The sequence below is a fragment of the Mycteria americana genome, chromosome 3 (assembly GCF_035582795.1).
Source record: "Mycteria americana isolate JAX WOST 10 ecotype Jacksonville Zoo and Gardens chromosome 3, USCA_MyAme_1.0, whole genome shotgun sequence".
NCBI lineage: Eukaryota > Metazoa > Chordata > Aves > Ciconiiformes > Ciconiidae > Mycteria > Mycteria americana.
In genome coordinates, this window is record NC_134367.1 from 915,345 (window position 1) to 930,474 (window position 15,130).

The window sequence follows — 15,130 nt, forward strand, 5'->3', positions numbered from 1 at the left end:
ATGCAGTTGCCCCTGAAAAGAGTGGAGACCTTCGATCCCAGCCAGGAGAACCGAGACCGAAGATCCACCTTTTCACCGGTGCTGGTGGGGGTTTCTTTGTTTGGTTTTTTAAACCCATCCCGCTGTAGACAGAAGCAAAATCAGGTGGACACGGCAAGAGAGGTGACTTTTGTTCCCACTGCAGGCTCAGGCTGATCACACCCTCTACCAAATAGGTGTCCTTGCTCATAAAGCATATTGATATCAAGCACAACCCCTGCGCAGAAATTAAGCGAGAGGTTTTCACCTCCCGACACCCTGTCACAAAGGCTGGAACCAGAAGCATCAAATTGACTAAAATCCTAAATTTGTGACGCATTAACTGAAATCCTCGAGCAGGAGATACAGCTGTTTGTCTCTAGTAGGTTTTGCTATGAACATTCAAACAAACCTGCATCCCAAGCAGTGAAATAAGCCCTGGGAGGAACGGGGAATAAAGGCGAGGATGAGCACAGCCCTCCGACGATCAGGCAGGGCACATGCACTCCGAGTTCTGCCCGAGAGCTCAGCTGAATTACTGAGGTCTAGTACAAGGAGAAGGCAACGTCCTGAAACAGGTCCGGTCTCCTCTGCCCCAGTGCGTAGAAGCTAACAGGCAGGAGACCCCAGGAGGAACACCGGCCAGATATGGCGGCTCACAAACCACAGTAGAGAGGAGGGCTACCGTTTATGTTGCTACACCCGGTCCCATCTGTGCTGACTGCTACGCAAACGTACAGTGAGACACCGGTCCCCGCTGGAGGGACCGCTGCTGCCGGCGGGCGGGCAGGGAGCTGGCAGGGCACCGGCAGGGCACCGTCCCGGCCCCGCTGCCCACTGCCCGGGATCCTGCAGGCTGCTCGCTCCTCCAGTCGAGAAACGGGCTTAGAGAAGTACTCGGACTTCTGTGGGAGCTCTGCGGTTGTACTGGGGTGCCCCAGGGCTCGGGCACAAGCCCCAGCAGGGGCACGCAGTCGTCCCCCCCCGGCAGAGATCTCTGTGGGGTTGCAGCCCACAGTCAGACCGGATGACCTCCTCCAAACCTATGTTATTCCATGCAAAGGGTCAGAAAACAGCCTCCGCAGCATCGCCGCTTTGCAGGATCTTGTGCTTTCTGAGTTTTTGCCAGCGTCATTTGTTAAGAAATGCTAGTGAAAACGGTGACGAGGAGGGAATTTTCTGAACCCCAGCCCAAAGCTCATCTGACCGCCTTCGCAGATGGCTCAGCCTGATGCTCAAGCAAAAACCAGCGGCGCTGGAGGAAGCAGCTGAGCCTCAGGCATGCCAGGGACCACCCACTCGTCCTGTTTTGGTTCTTACATGGCAAAACTCCGTTTCATTCAGCTACTCTTACAGTGACCAGCAACTTCTCTAGCTAACAAATGTCTTTCGGAGAGACAGCCAACCATGATACAACAGAGAAATCAGTAACGCGAGCATCTTGCTTTGATCCCTGCCGAGAGTTCGTGCCCGTCTTCAGACGGGGCGTATCTAGGTTGACATTCCAGCCGGAATCCCTACCGCTGAATACAAGCTTCTCCTCAATACATTTGCACACAGTAGACAACTTCTCGTCACCTCCTCGACCCCCCCCACCGAAAGCAGCCCTTGGCTCATCACTCCCTGCCGCTCCCACGGCTTTTGTGCGCACCTTCCCCAACGCTGCAGCAACTCCTACAAACGCGAACACCACGACTGGAAGCGACTCTTCTCACGCTAGCTTCACCAAGGCTATGTGCGAACTTCACAAGGCTAATCCTCTTCTCCAGAAAGCCACAGGCTCTCCCTGGAAGCTATAATTCAGTGTGATTTCCTACAGCAACCCCAAATTCTCTCCAAAGGCATTGCTCCCCAGGGTGTACCCTTCCCCTCTTCACGTCCTCGCTCCTGGATGTGATTTCTGCATGCAAGTACTCTGCAAGAACTGCACGCAAGTGTATTTTATACAGGCCCAGCTGTATCTGGCAGTGTAAACAATATACCTGTCCTTCTCCCATCGATGTTCATCACCATCCCTCCTACCACTGCATCCAGAAAATTAACGTTATACTTCTTTCCAGATCACTACTAGCACGTTGAATAGCACTGAACGCACCGAAGCATTCCCGTGTTCAGGAATGTTCTGGAGCAGTGAGGAGAGCTCTGCCACATACCTGACCTTTAGCTCACGGAGTACATTATTTTTAAAAACTGTATCAGAGCAGAATATCAACGTTAAGCCAAGCATCTAACAAAGTCTAGGCAGAGCTGCGCTTTGGAAGCTCACCAAGGAATGAAGCCTTGGCAGGACCTATCTTTACAAAAGCTCTACTGGTCTGGCATCTGCACTGCTCCTGCTGAACGGATTCCACTGTTTAACAGCTTATCCACTATTTTTGCTTTCTATTTTTCTCATGTTTACCCATCTATAGTTACGTGTCTTCCTCTACAGGCTCTTCTAGAAAGCTGGCACAAATGTAACACTATTCTAACCTTTCATAAAGCTTATTGTGAAAATTTTAGAAGCTAAAAATCAGTTGACAAGTCCCACCTAACTTTCAAAAAAAAAAAGGGGGGGGGTGGGGGTGGTGTTCAATTTGGGCCTGAGATGCACGGTCTTCACGTCATATTCCATCCTTTCTGCCTCTATGAGTGAGCGCTCATGAGCACTCGAACCCTTCCTACGCTAACCATCTTCTTTTCGTGACTATCACCCAATGCAAGCCCTGGGTGCAGGGTGGCAGTTCATGCTTCTGAACAGATTCCCCCAACGCAGCTGCAGAAGAAGGGGAGAGCGGCTGCTGCTGCAGGGTTACGCGAGCTGCCTGACCAGCAGCTTCCAACTTCACTGATCCGGATCTGGACCTGACGTACAAACCTCCAAACTGAAAAAACCCATACCCAAAAAGGTATCTGTGAACAAGCCGAGAGGCTCTCCCCAGAATTCGGACGAAGCCCTCCCCAGCGGGGCTGTACTAACTAAACCTGCCTGCATCCCACGGGAAAGCGCTTGGGGCATTTTGCTTTGATAAAAGGTCTTGCTGCAGTACTACTACCCCGACCCACAGCTCTGACAGTTTGCTAACAAATAAACGTGCAGCGAGGCTGCGGTTACGTTTATGCTCGGAGATGAAGCTTGTTCTCCTCTGAATGGAAAGATTTCATCCCTTGCTTGTTCTTTGCTGCCCCTTTACTCAGAATCCCCCAATATTCGCTTAATACTTTTTCCAACTACCCGTGTTTTGCACCCAGCCTACCTTTTGTTATTTTAAATGCAATAGCTGCCTAAAAATAGCCTTAGGAACCAGATGTTATTATGCCATTTATTTTATTGCTGCCTTTTTTTTCAATAATGAAGGCCATCTCCGTTTGCCGGGAACGCACACCGGATCATCAGCTGCATCTGACAGTTCCTGTCATTCCACCTCAACACCGGTCGTTCGAGAAGCAGATGAAGTGAAAGATGAGTTCCTGCCCGCTCCAGATTCATCATTACCCACTATTTCACTTCAATCCCTTCCATCCCACCCAAACCCATACTGCTCGGCATGCAGAGCCACCGTCAGTCTCCAATACTGCTGCCGATCAGCTCCCATTAACGTGACTGCTAACGGACCATCCTTTTGGAGGTCTCAAAACAGGATTCATCCGTCAAAAAATATTAAGTGGAGCTCAGCAAGACTATGACGTGACTAGGTCATACCTGCTATGCTCCTTCATGTCCCCTTTGGGGAAGCTGTATCGGATCTGTTAGCCTAACTCAATTTCTAAAGCTTCTGAACTGAAACATTCTCCAGCTTTGTGATCATGGTCATCAGTCACCCTGGGCTCCAATTAAGCTCAAGTTGTGGTTCTTGCCTTGAAGATGAGGGGTTGGAGGTGCAGGTGCACGAACCTTCTCAGCTTACAGGGGCAGGAATTACGTTACTGCTTTTGAGGACAGCCTCATTGCAGGCTCCTGCTCTACCAGTTATCTACAGCAAACTGGCTCACCAGCTTCTTGCAGCATGGACAGACAGCGTGTGCACAGTTATGGTGGAAGGAGAAAGAAGAAAGGTGTATCCACACTTGTTAACATCAAATTCTTCCGAAGAAACCTGGACAAGCATCGTCCCTTCCGCCAGCTCCCCTCCATCCCCTTCCCACAGCTAATGCTCACAGACCCAGAGGCTGCTTTGCCCCTCCTGCCCCCTCTCCCTGTAGGGCTGCTTTCATTTCATTATTTAATTAAGAATCTTCCAAAATGAGCTAAGACCAATTATTACTTCTCCCATCGCGTTAAATTTCTGCGTTCCCCCGTTCTTACAGACTGCCCTGTTTTCACCCAGGATTAGCGACGGCTGCCACAGAGAGGCGGCGGGCAGCAAGGGGATCTCGCTCTCATAATTAAATGCAAGGTCCAAATATTTGCCCAGATGCCGGCCACTTGGTGCAAATGGCTACGAAAGCACAGCTATTTCCTACCCTAGCAGTTCAGGAACAGAGGCTGAATTTGAACGCAAGCAGCAGAGCACCCTCCAACCCCTCCAGGCCCTCCTTCGATACTACACATAGGGTGCGGGGCTGGGGGCTTTGGTTTGGTTTGGGGAACAAGGGAAGGCTTCCGAATCAAAACTGCATTTTCTCCTACTAATCTGGTTTGCGATGTTCTTATCTGGGATGCGATGCACACTGTTTAACAAAGCAGCGGGTACAACTCCAAACTCAGTTTTATGGCACCCAGCTAGAAGCGTTTTATAGAAACCAATGCGCTTGAATTAAGAAGCTTCGCCTAGCAGGGCACGCTTCGGCTTTTACTGAACTGCTAGGGTTTCCCCCAGGAACTAGCTCCTGGACGAAGAGTCAGACATGATGTTTTACTAAAATTAGAACGTTACGTCACACCCTGTCTTTTTACAGCTAATTAAGCAGAGTTCCAGTGCTCATTCCAGCAAGTTTTTCAACCCAGATAAGTATTTTGACATCACACGTACTAACAAATAGTGTGAAAAACACTATTTCCCATTAGGCTTACGCATAGTTGAGAGGTAGGATAAGAATTCCTGAGCCGGCAGATTTTGTGAAGAGCTGGTAGGGGGTTCACAGCTCGGTCTCTGCCTAGGGAAAGCTTCGGCTTGAGCTGGTTCGTGCACACGCTGCTCCGGCCGCCGGCGAGCTGGGGCGGCCGCTTTCAGCTCCTGCTTTATTCCCTGCTTCAGTGAGGGGAAGAGCAAAACCCAAGTTTTCCAGACCCTGCCTCCCTTGTAACTTGGCTCGTGCCAACACTAGAGGGGCTCATCCCCACAGCCCCTAGACCTACCGGGACTGTTTTCATCCTGAACCTCATTTATGCACTGAAAATAGATTACGTGGACAATCAAGATATTGTAACTTTATCCGACTGTCAGGTAATGCAAGCCCTTTTCAAATATAGTCAGATATTTCAGTAGTGCACGTCAGCAATGTACTTCTGTTTCATCAGGCCACTTTCCTGACAACATAAAGCATTTTCCTGATGAAAACAGGATAAATTCCTGATGTAGAAAATAGACTCGGACATCCTCCACCTCCAGAAAGTTACCGGTGCCTCAGCTAATGCTTCTAACAGTCATTTTTGACAAAAACTTCAGCAAAAGCACTCCTACCGCAGTTCACCGTGATGGCAAGAATACCGCTCCAAACACAACTGGGGGAGCGATCTGGGGCTAAGGCAGTCAGCAGCACGCTGCTGCTGTTCCCATGCAAATGGTTTTCAGAATTTCACATTTTAGGTGCACGCATACACGAGCTGCGTTTGTGCTTCTGTGAGTGGAAAGGATTTTGAGTTGTATTTTCATTTATGCACTCACAGCAGTGTATTATCTGAACTTTTTATTCCAATAGGGAATAGCATGTTAGCTGACAGCTACAGCAAAGAAGCAAATCTATCTTAACTACTGCGATAAACGGGATGCCCACCTTTATCAACTACCCAGTGCTCAGCGCCAGCCCACTGACAAATAAACAGCACCCTTGGGAAAATCAAGGTGAACATCCCTTTGTCTATACTGGCTCACATCTCAGCTGAGCAACGCTTCTTGAGACGGTTCGGATCAGAACCGAGTTCCTTGGGCTGATGAATTCAGCTGACGCGGTCAACTATAGGCTTCATTCATTGAAATGAGCTTGCAGTAAAGTACAAAAATATATTTACAACAGTTTTAGAAGATGCAAGCGTAACGACAACAACGTTTACCAGGATTAACTTGGTTTCCATAGCGTTACAAGCGCATACTGAAACTTCCTAGCTTTTACTTCTCAGAGAGCTAAACACAGCGTGGCCTTTCCGTAAACCTGCCGACATACTGGCAGCAAACGCAGCACAAACGGGACTCACGGTGCCAGCGCAAGGGTCGTAATCCAAGCTCTCGTGCCTAGACCTAGGATCTTCTTCACAAAAACTGGGAAACACCGGTTTGTTCACTGTTTGAAGTTTTAAATCCTTTCACTTTCCCACACCTTATTGCGTTACCCTCACCCGCAGTACATTTCAGCTTGAGAAAAACTAGGGAGTAACCCATCCACCCATTCAACGCTACCTTTATCAAAAGCAGACAAAATGATTTAAGTGCTGACAGAGGTTTTAAACCACAGCATCAAGAATACTTTCATCTACAGATGCCGTTTAAGAGAGGTCCGATACAAGCGAGCACCCATCAATACTTACCGGGGACCACCCAGTGAACAGGCTGAGCAGATACATGTTCTTAAACTCCGACTATCGGAGCAGGCACCGACTTTTTAGCCACACAGCACCTTCGACAGCAGGGTCTTAAATATACTTATTTTGTCAGCCGAAAGCGTGGTACTTCGTAAGCCTCTGCCTGAACCATTTCAAGCGTGCTGCGTCGGGGCAAGTATTAAGTGCCAGTGAAGTGGCTATTTCAGTTACAAATTCAGTTCCCAGCCGTTCTGCTACTGCTGTGCTCAGCAGTGCTGCTTTCCACTGAAAATGGTGGTTTAGTAGTTATTCCCCTCTAACACTGACTTCCCAGTTAAAAACAACCAGTTTAACAGGTTTACTGGAACTTATAAACCTGTTTATACTGACAAGCCTATGACTGCTACATAAACTATATTTTTTACATTGCTGACTAAACAAGGGGGTTTGGTAGCTTCTAAACATCTACTTTGAAAATTAACATTTTTCATATTGGCACTTCCATTTCACTAATATATCAGAAAATTGATCTCAAAGTGATCAACAGCAAGTGACAGTCCCTCTGCCTGCAGAACGGGCCCATTCTTTACCTATTTTATGGGATTGCTGAAAGGGCTAAAACAGCGTCATAGTAATTTTTGTAGTTAAGAGGCAGTTGTAAGGCCAGTCAATGGCATAAGAAGAAATACATATTCTGAGCTCCTGCCCCTCCAAGAATTTCTCTAAGCTACTTGACGTTTCAGACACGTACATACCAAATTTTCCTTCTGAGAACTGCCAAATTTAAGCCATCCTTAAATCATGGCACTTAAAACTCCGCATTAAATTCAAGGCTCCTTCAGACTCAGCAGGAAGAAGGGGTTTGAGAGCGGTAAACGTACACAAGGTTAAGGCGAGGACTCTGCCCCGAGCAGCCGCCTGTTGGAGGGCAGGAAGGAGGTGGAGGATTTCTTCCCACACGTGCAATCCCACCGCAGGATCCCTTCCCATCAGCCTGGCTCCCGAGACCTCAGGGACCGAGCTGACGATTTCCGATTTGAAAACCAAGTGTCACCAAATCACTTTTGTTCGGTCACGTGTGGATAGGACACTGGATTGAAATTTTTCAGTCGTGATGTATTTGAACTTAAAAACCTTGCCCTCAGAGCATCAGGCAAGGTGTATTTATCTATCAAAAGGCTACTTTATCTTGAAGCTCCCTTTTTTAATTAGGTTAGCAGATAGTACAGTATTTCTCTGTGTGCACAACAGCACGGTCTTCAGCGTGGCGGACCCAGCAGACCTCGGGACCCCCTGCAGAGCAGGACCCCCACCGTAGGGCTCCAGGGGACCCTGCAGACAGAGGAGCAGCTGCTGATGCTGCTGGGCACAGAAACACCACGCGGAACTCACTGGTTTCACACCGGCTAGGTGCCACGGCACTCAGCAACCTCGACACCAGGGAAGAGTTAATTATTGCCTTCTGCTCTAAATGGAAGCTTAATATAAAGCGCATCCAACAGCGAGTGTCTTCATTTCACATCGCCACCGCAAGTTGACGTAACCGGATAAAAATGCCCAAATGGGCTGGGCTGTGGTTAAGGGTGAGGGTTTTTCCCATTTTGTTCTTCTGAGCATCCCCTTCTTCCCCACTTTCCATTTGAATCAGGCATTCACACAAATAGCCTTTTGTTTATTAGTGTATTAAAATACAACGTTTTTAAAAAACAACAGTTTCAGATCTACGGAAGTGTCAGAGCAGAGAGATATTGTAAGCAGACACCACTGTACCAACTTTGAGCTGGTTAAACAAATGTATGATTTAGAAAAGCAGCTTATTTTACGTGTTATATTTTGCTGCACCCAATATGCAGTGCCAAACGTCCCCAAGACAAAAGATGCACAAACATACATCATGCAAATCAAGCACCCCCCTCCCCACAAATTCAGGTTTGCAGACAGCAGGGTTAATTTGTAAGACACTAAGCATTCACATGCTATTAGCCTGACATTTTCCACAGACTTTACAAACATTAAGACTTCAAGTTTGCATCGCACTGGAGCGCTAATGCAAACGGCATGCAGGAAAGGTAGGTGAAGGTAACAGAAGCATTAACACCAGATATACTACCATTACTTGGTTTCTAAGTCTGTGTGAAACAAGCAGTTGCTCTTTTAATTAAGGCTTTTGCAGCTTGCGTTAATAGAGAAGAGTAGCTTTAGAACAATCAGCAGTGGTTCTTACCTTCTGGAGTTGGAGTGCAACCCAAAAAAAGGAGAGAAACACCCCTTTAAGAACTTGAGCAAAACAATTGGCTAATCATTAATACGAGCCCTCCCCCCATCCACCAGAACCAAATTTTAAACGTTGCGGGCAGACCTGCAGTAATACTAAGACCAGGTTGTATCAAGCAGGCACGGGGGAGGAAGATGTAGACCTGTCAGACTTTTTCAGTCTGTTTTCAAAGAAGCTGGCATACAGCTCCCCACCCCAGGCAACCCCCCGATGCATCACTGTCAACCTTCCCCAGTTGAGGAACCTTTCATAGCAGTCAGGTGGAGCAGACCCTTTGGAAATCTCACACGCAGACAGAGCGCGGTATAGGAATGGAATTGACTTATTCTTTCACGCACCCTCAGCACTACGCACAGCGCTGGGTAAGACAGCAGCCCTGCGACCCAGAGGAGAGGCTGCTAGCAGTTTAACGAAGCCAACAGTTATGGTGCAGGAAGGAGCACGTACCGCTTCGTCACCTCCCCCGGTAAGCCGTGGTCTCGCCAGGTCATTAATAATGCAAACTAATACACCACTGGCCTCATTTAAATATTTCCACAGTAGTGGGGCTGGGGGCAGGTAAAACGTTTCATGCTATCAAGCCAATTTGAAGACACCAGCACTTGAAGTTCATGGGAATTTGTGCAAGATCAAAACAACACGAGGGCAGCCGGCGATCACGGCGAGTTCAGGTGGAGCCGCACTTACACCGTAGTGTAACGGAGGGCAGAGGCGGCACTCGTGGATGGAGATCAGCCTGGAGGACACCATAAAGCTCTTCGGCACACACTGAAGTTGGACCTTATTTACAGCTTTAATTAACGGTCTATCATGACAACTGAATTTGACCTGTGGGAACATCAGTAGACTCTGATACCACACGCTGAGTCCTGGATAAGATTAAAAACCCTTGTAGAAGTCATCTGACCTTCTTAGACATGGTGTACAGGCGTAAGCCATACCTTTGGGTTGGCAGCACAGTGTCCACAGATAAACATGTTTGTGTGCTGTTCACATCCTTGAGGGACTATGCAGAAACTAGCATTTTCTGATTTTAAAGGAGGAATCCAAATAGAAGTACCTTCCTCTAAGGCTTTTGGGGCACAGAGTTAAAAATGCAAAGTTTTTGGGTTCCCCCCCTTTGTATTTCTGCTACAGAACCACAAGCCAGTTCATACTGAAGATAAATCCTAAATCTAGGTATTTTTTGAGACCTCGTCTCTAGTGTTTTCTAGAGGAGCAGGTCAACCTGTTAGATTCCTGCAGTGTTCATCAGCAGAGTTATTACACCCCACATTTCTCCTTGCAACAGCTAATATACTCTTCCACATGATGAAAACTGATGCGTAATTTTATTTTGAGAAGACAGCAAAAACTGCTACTACCGCAGTCTCAGTTAGGATTAGAGAAGTGGAATATTTTCTTAGTTATGGATTTGATATGGGAACAGTCACCTAGTCAGAGTTTCTGCTACATATCATGAAGGTATTTAACGCTCCCTGCTAATGGTAACAACATGGTCTTTCTATATAACGATTCTCTTTGAACTACTATTTTTCAAACCAACATTTTCCCCTACATGTATTATTTACGGCATCCACTAACTTATCTCCCTGTTTTTGCAGACACTGAGAGGTACAGAAACCTGTGGCTACTTCAGCTTTTAGTTGAATTAATGCTAATGAAGCAAAAAAGAAACAAGCCCTGTGCGGTTTTACCAGACCCGTGGTGTCCCTCAGGATCAGCTTTTCATTCTGTGGTCTACAAGGGGACAAACCAGGCTCCTGATGAAGTACGGGCACTATCTGCAGACAAAGGTTGGTGACACGGAACGAAAAGACAAGGTGGCCTGGAGCTGGTGGTGGTCAAGGGGCAGAAGTTGCATCTCCAGCTTTTCCTCACTTCAGGAAAAGTCCTGGTGGGGAGCCCCTGCCTGGTTCAGGGCAAAAAATCATGAACAGTGGGATAGTCACGAGCATCCAGAAGAGACACTCACCAAACAGACCGCTAAGCTCCTTAAATATTAATCTGTAACTGTCACAATGACTAATACTTGACAGCCGTTTGACCACAAATAGCTTTAACCTGTACCTTACACCAGAGACTTCACACACAAATTCCACTTAGATGTAAAGACATCGTGAAGGTCTCAGAGAAGATCATGTTCTGGTGGTCTTCAGTTAAAAGCGTAAGTTGACAACTGTTTATCTTCCCCAGAAAAAGCCAAATCCAACTTTCAGCTGACTAAAGGGAAAAGACTGCAAGAACTTCCTGCACCAGCATTTATTGGCCTTCGCTGCTGCCAGCCCCTTCTCCTGAAGGCTCCCAGCAATCAACCGAGCAAAGCTGAGGAAGAGTCTGGCAGTTACAAGGCCCGTGCCTGTAAGGCTGGCCCTAGGGCAGCTGCTTCCAACAAATTCTCCTTTGGTAAAGCATTGGGAAAGAGCCCCAGAATCCCAGCTGTGAGTAAGAAGTCCTGCTCGTGACAACCCCAAAAGGTTAGTAATACTTTTATAGACATTTTATAATACCCATCTTCCAGCAGAATAATAAAAAAAAAAATCTAACTAGACAGAGAGATTTGAGGTAACCCAACCCTGGTGGTCCTTAAATAAGAAGCGCAAGTGCCCCTGTCCTGTCCCCCCCATACACACTCGACATTAGCAATATCAAACCCATGAGACATGAACTCAAGGTGTTCCAGCCCGTTTGAAGATTACCTTTAAAGAAGCTGTGGATTAAAGAATGGGTAAACTTATTTAAATGTTTGTCAGCTGATGGCTTCAGCTAGCAACAGCACCTTCCAAGCCAGCTCATAATTTGCAACTTCACACCCAGAGAGGGGGAAAACCAAAGCTGTTTTGTACTAACAGCGTACGACCTGTTTGACATACCGTCCCCCAGCTGCACGCTAGAAGCAACCCGTTTAACTGCACTCCCTGTCCACAAATAAGCCTAGTAAGGCTTTCAGGTATTGCAGAGACTCACAATCTTACAAGAGGCACTGAAGCCAAAAGGCCACTTTGGTAGGGAACGTGAGGCTGGGAACCATGACTTAGAGTCATTTAGATGGGGAGGAACCCCTGGAGGTCACCAGTCCAACCTCCAGCTCAAGGCAGGAGCAACCACATCAGGTATCTTGAGGCTTTGTCCAGTCCAACTCAATATCTTCAGAAGTGGGGCTGCACAACCCCCCCAGTCCTGCTCTAGTGTTTTATCACCCTTATGGTGAAAAAAATTTTTCCCCTCAGAAAACACCTTATCAGAATTTCCCATCTTGCAATTTGCGCTCATTGCCTCTCATCCGGCACTGTGTACCTCCATGAAGAGGCTGGCTCCATGTTATAGAAGCTACTGATAGAAGTGAATGCTCACCAGAAATGCCAACCACCAGATTATGAAAAGCGGTTTTGGATATAGCAGCTTTTAAATGTACTGTCATACAAAGAGCTCAAGCAGAAGTCTCCTGATGTGGTTAATGAGGGACTGCCAGAGCAACGAGTAGTTTCAAATACTCTAGACCAGTCTACATAGAAAGGTGGTTTTTTGGCAAACATTGAGGAGGTCAGGTAACACACTGTGGGATGCCGCAGCTATCACCAGGCAAATTATTTTAAGAAGTTGTGAAAAGCTTTATTTGAATAAATTAACACCGTAAACAAACCAAGCATGCCAAATCCGCTGCCTGCCAACCCTCGATGGCTGGAAGGACAACTCCTTCCAGCATCCCCTCCCAACAGGGTCCTGCAGGACAAGGCAGGTGAGGGGCCGTGATGCCGAGGCAGCAGCTGCTGTCACCAAAATAATTCATCTTGTCCTCAACGCAGACAGAGGCAGAGGCCTTTAGGGAAGACTATGCGGGCACAGGTGACAAACTGAAAGGAAGTTTTTTCCCCGCAGTTCCCTTGAGGACAAGACCCACAGTGTAGAGCACTTGTTGCCCACGTCTTCAAACATGTCCTGTACAGAGGACCGGCTTGTCTACACAACGCATGTGCAGAAAAGCCTGCTCAGATGACATGAAGATGCCACATAGCACAGTCTTTGCCACTACAAAAAATTTATTGTGTTCTTAATTTGTATTCAAGAAGGTACGTGGTTAGCCAAGGTCAGAGAAAACTATAGAAACCCAAGTCTCCTCTCAAGGATGCTATGCTTCAGCCACAAGCTCAGATGATCAGAGGACACTGAGAAAACACTACAGATGAGCTCATCAGCATGTCAAGTGGCCTGAAGCCATTTTAAGAGCAATACCATGAAGGTTGCTCTGACCTACGCCAAGTTCCTTTGTCAAAATTTGAGCTCTTAGTAACAGTTAGCTCATCAGTAAAAATAAGTCTTACTCAACATACAGACAAGTTGCCAATGCACGAGAAGGGTCAGAAGGAGGATCCGGGGAACTACAGGCCTGTCAGCCTGACCTCGGTGCTGGGGAAGGTTATGGAGCAGATCATCTTGAGTGCCATCACGCAGCATGTACAGGACAACCAGGTGATCAGACCCAGTCAGCATGGGTTTAGGAAAGGCAGGTCCTGCTTGACCAACCTGATCTTCTTCTATGACAAGGTTACCCGCTCAGTGGATGAGGGCAAGGCTGTGGATGTTGTCTATCTAGACTTCAGTAAAGCCTTTGACACCAGTTCCCACAGCATTCTCCTGGAGAAACTGGCTGCTGGCAGCTTGGACAGGTGTATGCTTTGCTGGGTAAAACACTGGCTGGATGGCCAGGCCCAAAGAGTTGTGGTGAAGGGAGTTTACTCCAGTTTCACAAGCGGTGTCCCCAGGGCTCTGTGTTGGGGCCAGTCCTGTTTAATGTCTTTATCAGTGATCTGGACGAAGGGATCGAGTGCACCCTCAGTCAGTTTGCAGATGACACCAAGTTGTGCGGGAGTGTTGATCTCTTGAGGGTAGGAAGCTCTGCAGAGGGACCTGGACAGGCTGGGTCAATGGGCTGGGGCAAATTGTACAAGATTCAACAAGGCCAAGTGCCAGGTCCTGCACTTGGGTCACAGCAACCCCACGCAACGCTGCAGGCTTGGGGAAGAGTGGCTGGAAAGCTGCCTGGTGGAAAAGGACCTGGGGGTGTTGGTCGACAGCCACCTGAATATGAGCCAGCAGTGTGCCCAGGTGGCCAAGAAGGCCAACAGCATCCTGGCTTGTGTCAGGAATAGCGTGGCCAGCAGGACTAGGGCAGTGATCGTGCCCCTGCACTCGGCACTGGTGAGGCCGCACCTCGAATGCTGTGTTCAGTGTTGGGCCCCTCACTCCCAGAGAGACATGGAGGGGCTGGAGCGTGTCCAGAGAAGGGCAACGGAGCTGGGGAAGGGTCTGGAGCACAAGGCTGATGGGGAGCGGCTGAGGGACTGGGGTTGTTGAGCCTGGAGAAAAGGAGGCTGAGGGGAGACCTCATCGCTCTCTACAGCTGCCTGAAAGGAGGGTGTAGAGAGGTGGGGTCGGTCTCTTCTCCCAGGTAACAAGTGATAGGACAAGAGGAAATGGCCTCAAGTTGCGCCAGGGGAGGTTTAGACTGGATATTGGGAAATTTTACTTCACCGAAAGGGTTGTCCAGCACTGGAACAGGCTGCCCAAGGAAGTGGTGGAGTCACCATCCCTGGAGGTATTTAGAAGACATTTGGATGAGGTGCTCAGGGACATGGTTTAGTGGTAGATTTGGCAGTGTTAGGTTAAAGGCTGGACTCTATCTTAAAGGCCTTTTCCAACCTAATGATTCTATAATTCTGTGATATTCATTAAAATGAGACAGCAAGCAGACTGCATAGCAAGAAGTTGTTTCCTTAGCGTTTTGACTATCGACATCAAGGATGAAGGCAAAACTCTGGACATGCTTACTCCACAAGAAATTATCAAATGGACTACCAAATATTCTACCAAGATCATTCTGTATATTACTCAAGCACATGTAAAAGGTGGACAATGGCCTATATATGTTCTTCAACGATAAGGTCATGACCAGAATCAGACAGCTGATGAAAATTCTTAATTTCTTGAAAGCAAATAAGTGTCCAGAGCCATTATGGAGTTTCCTGAAGGATTCAGCCTACACTTAATATCCTCTGGACTTGTGAAAACACTTAAGAACTGGAGAATCTGCAGAGGAAGTGAGTTATCATAAATCTGCTTTTTGGGAGGTAAAACTGTATTAGTGGACTCAAATCCAAGATTTGCAGTCTCACAGTAGA

General features: G+C 47.6%; 1 protein-coding gene across 2 annotated transcripts in view; it reads right to left on the reverse strand.

The window, feature by feature from the left end:
- Positions 1-15,130, reverse strand: part of ASXL2 (ASXL transcriptional regulator 2) — a 127,409-nt gene that overhangs the window by 73,736 nt on the left and 38,543 nt on the right. The gene's annotated exons all lie outside the window — the stretch shown is intronic.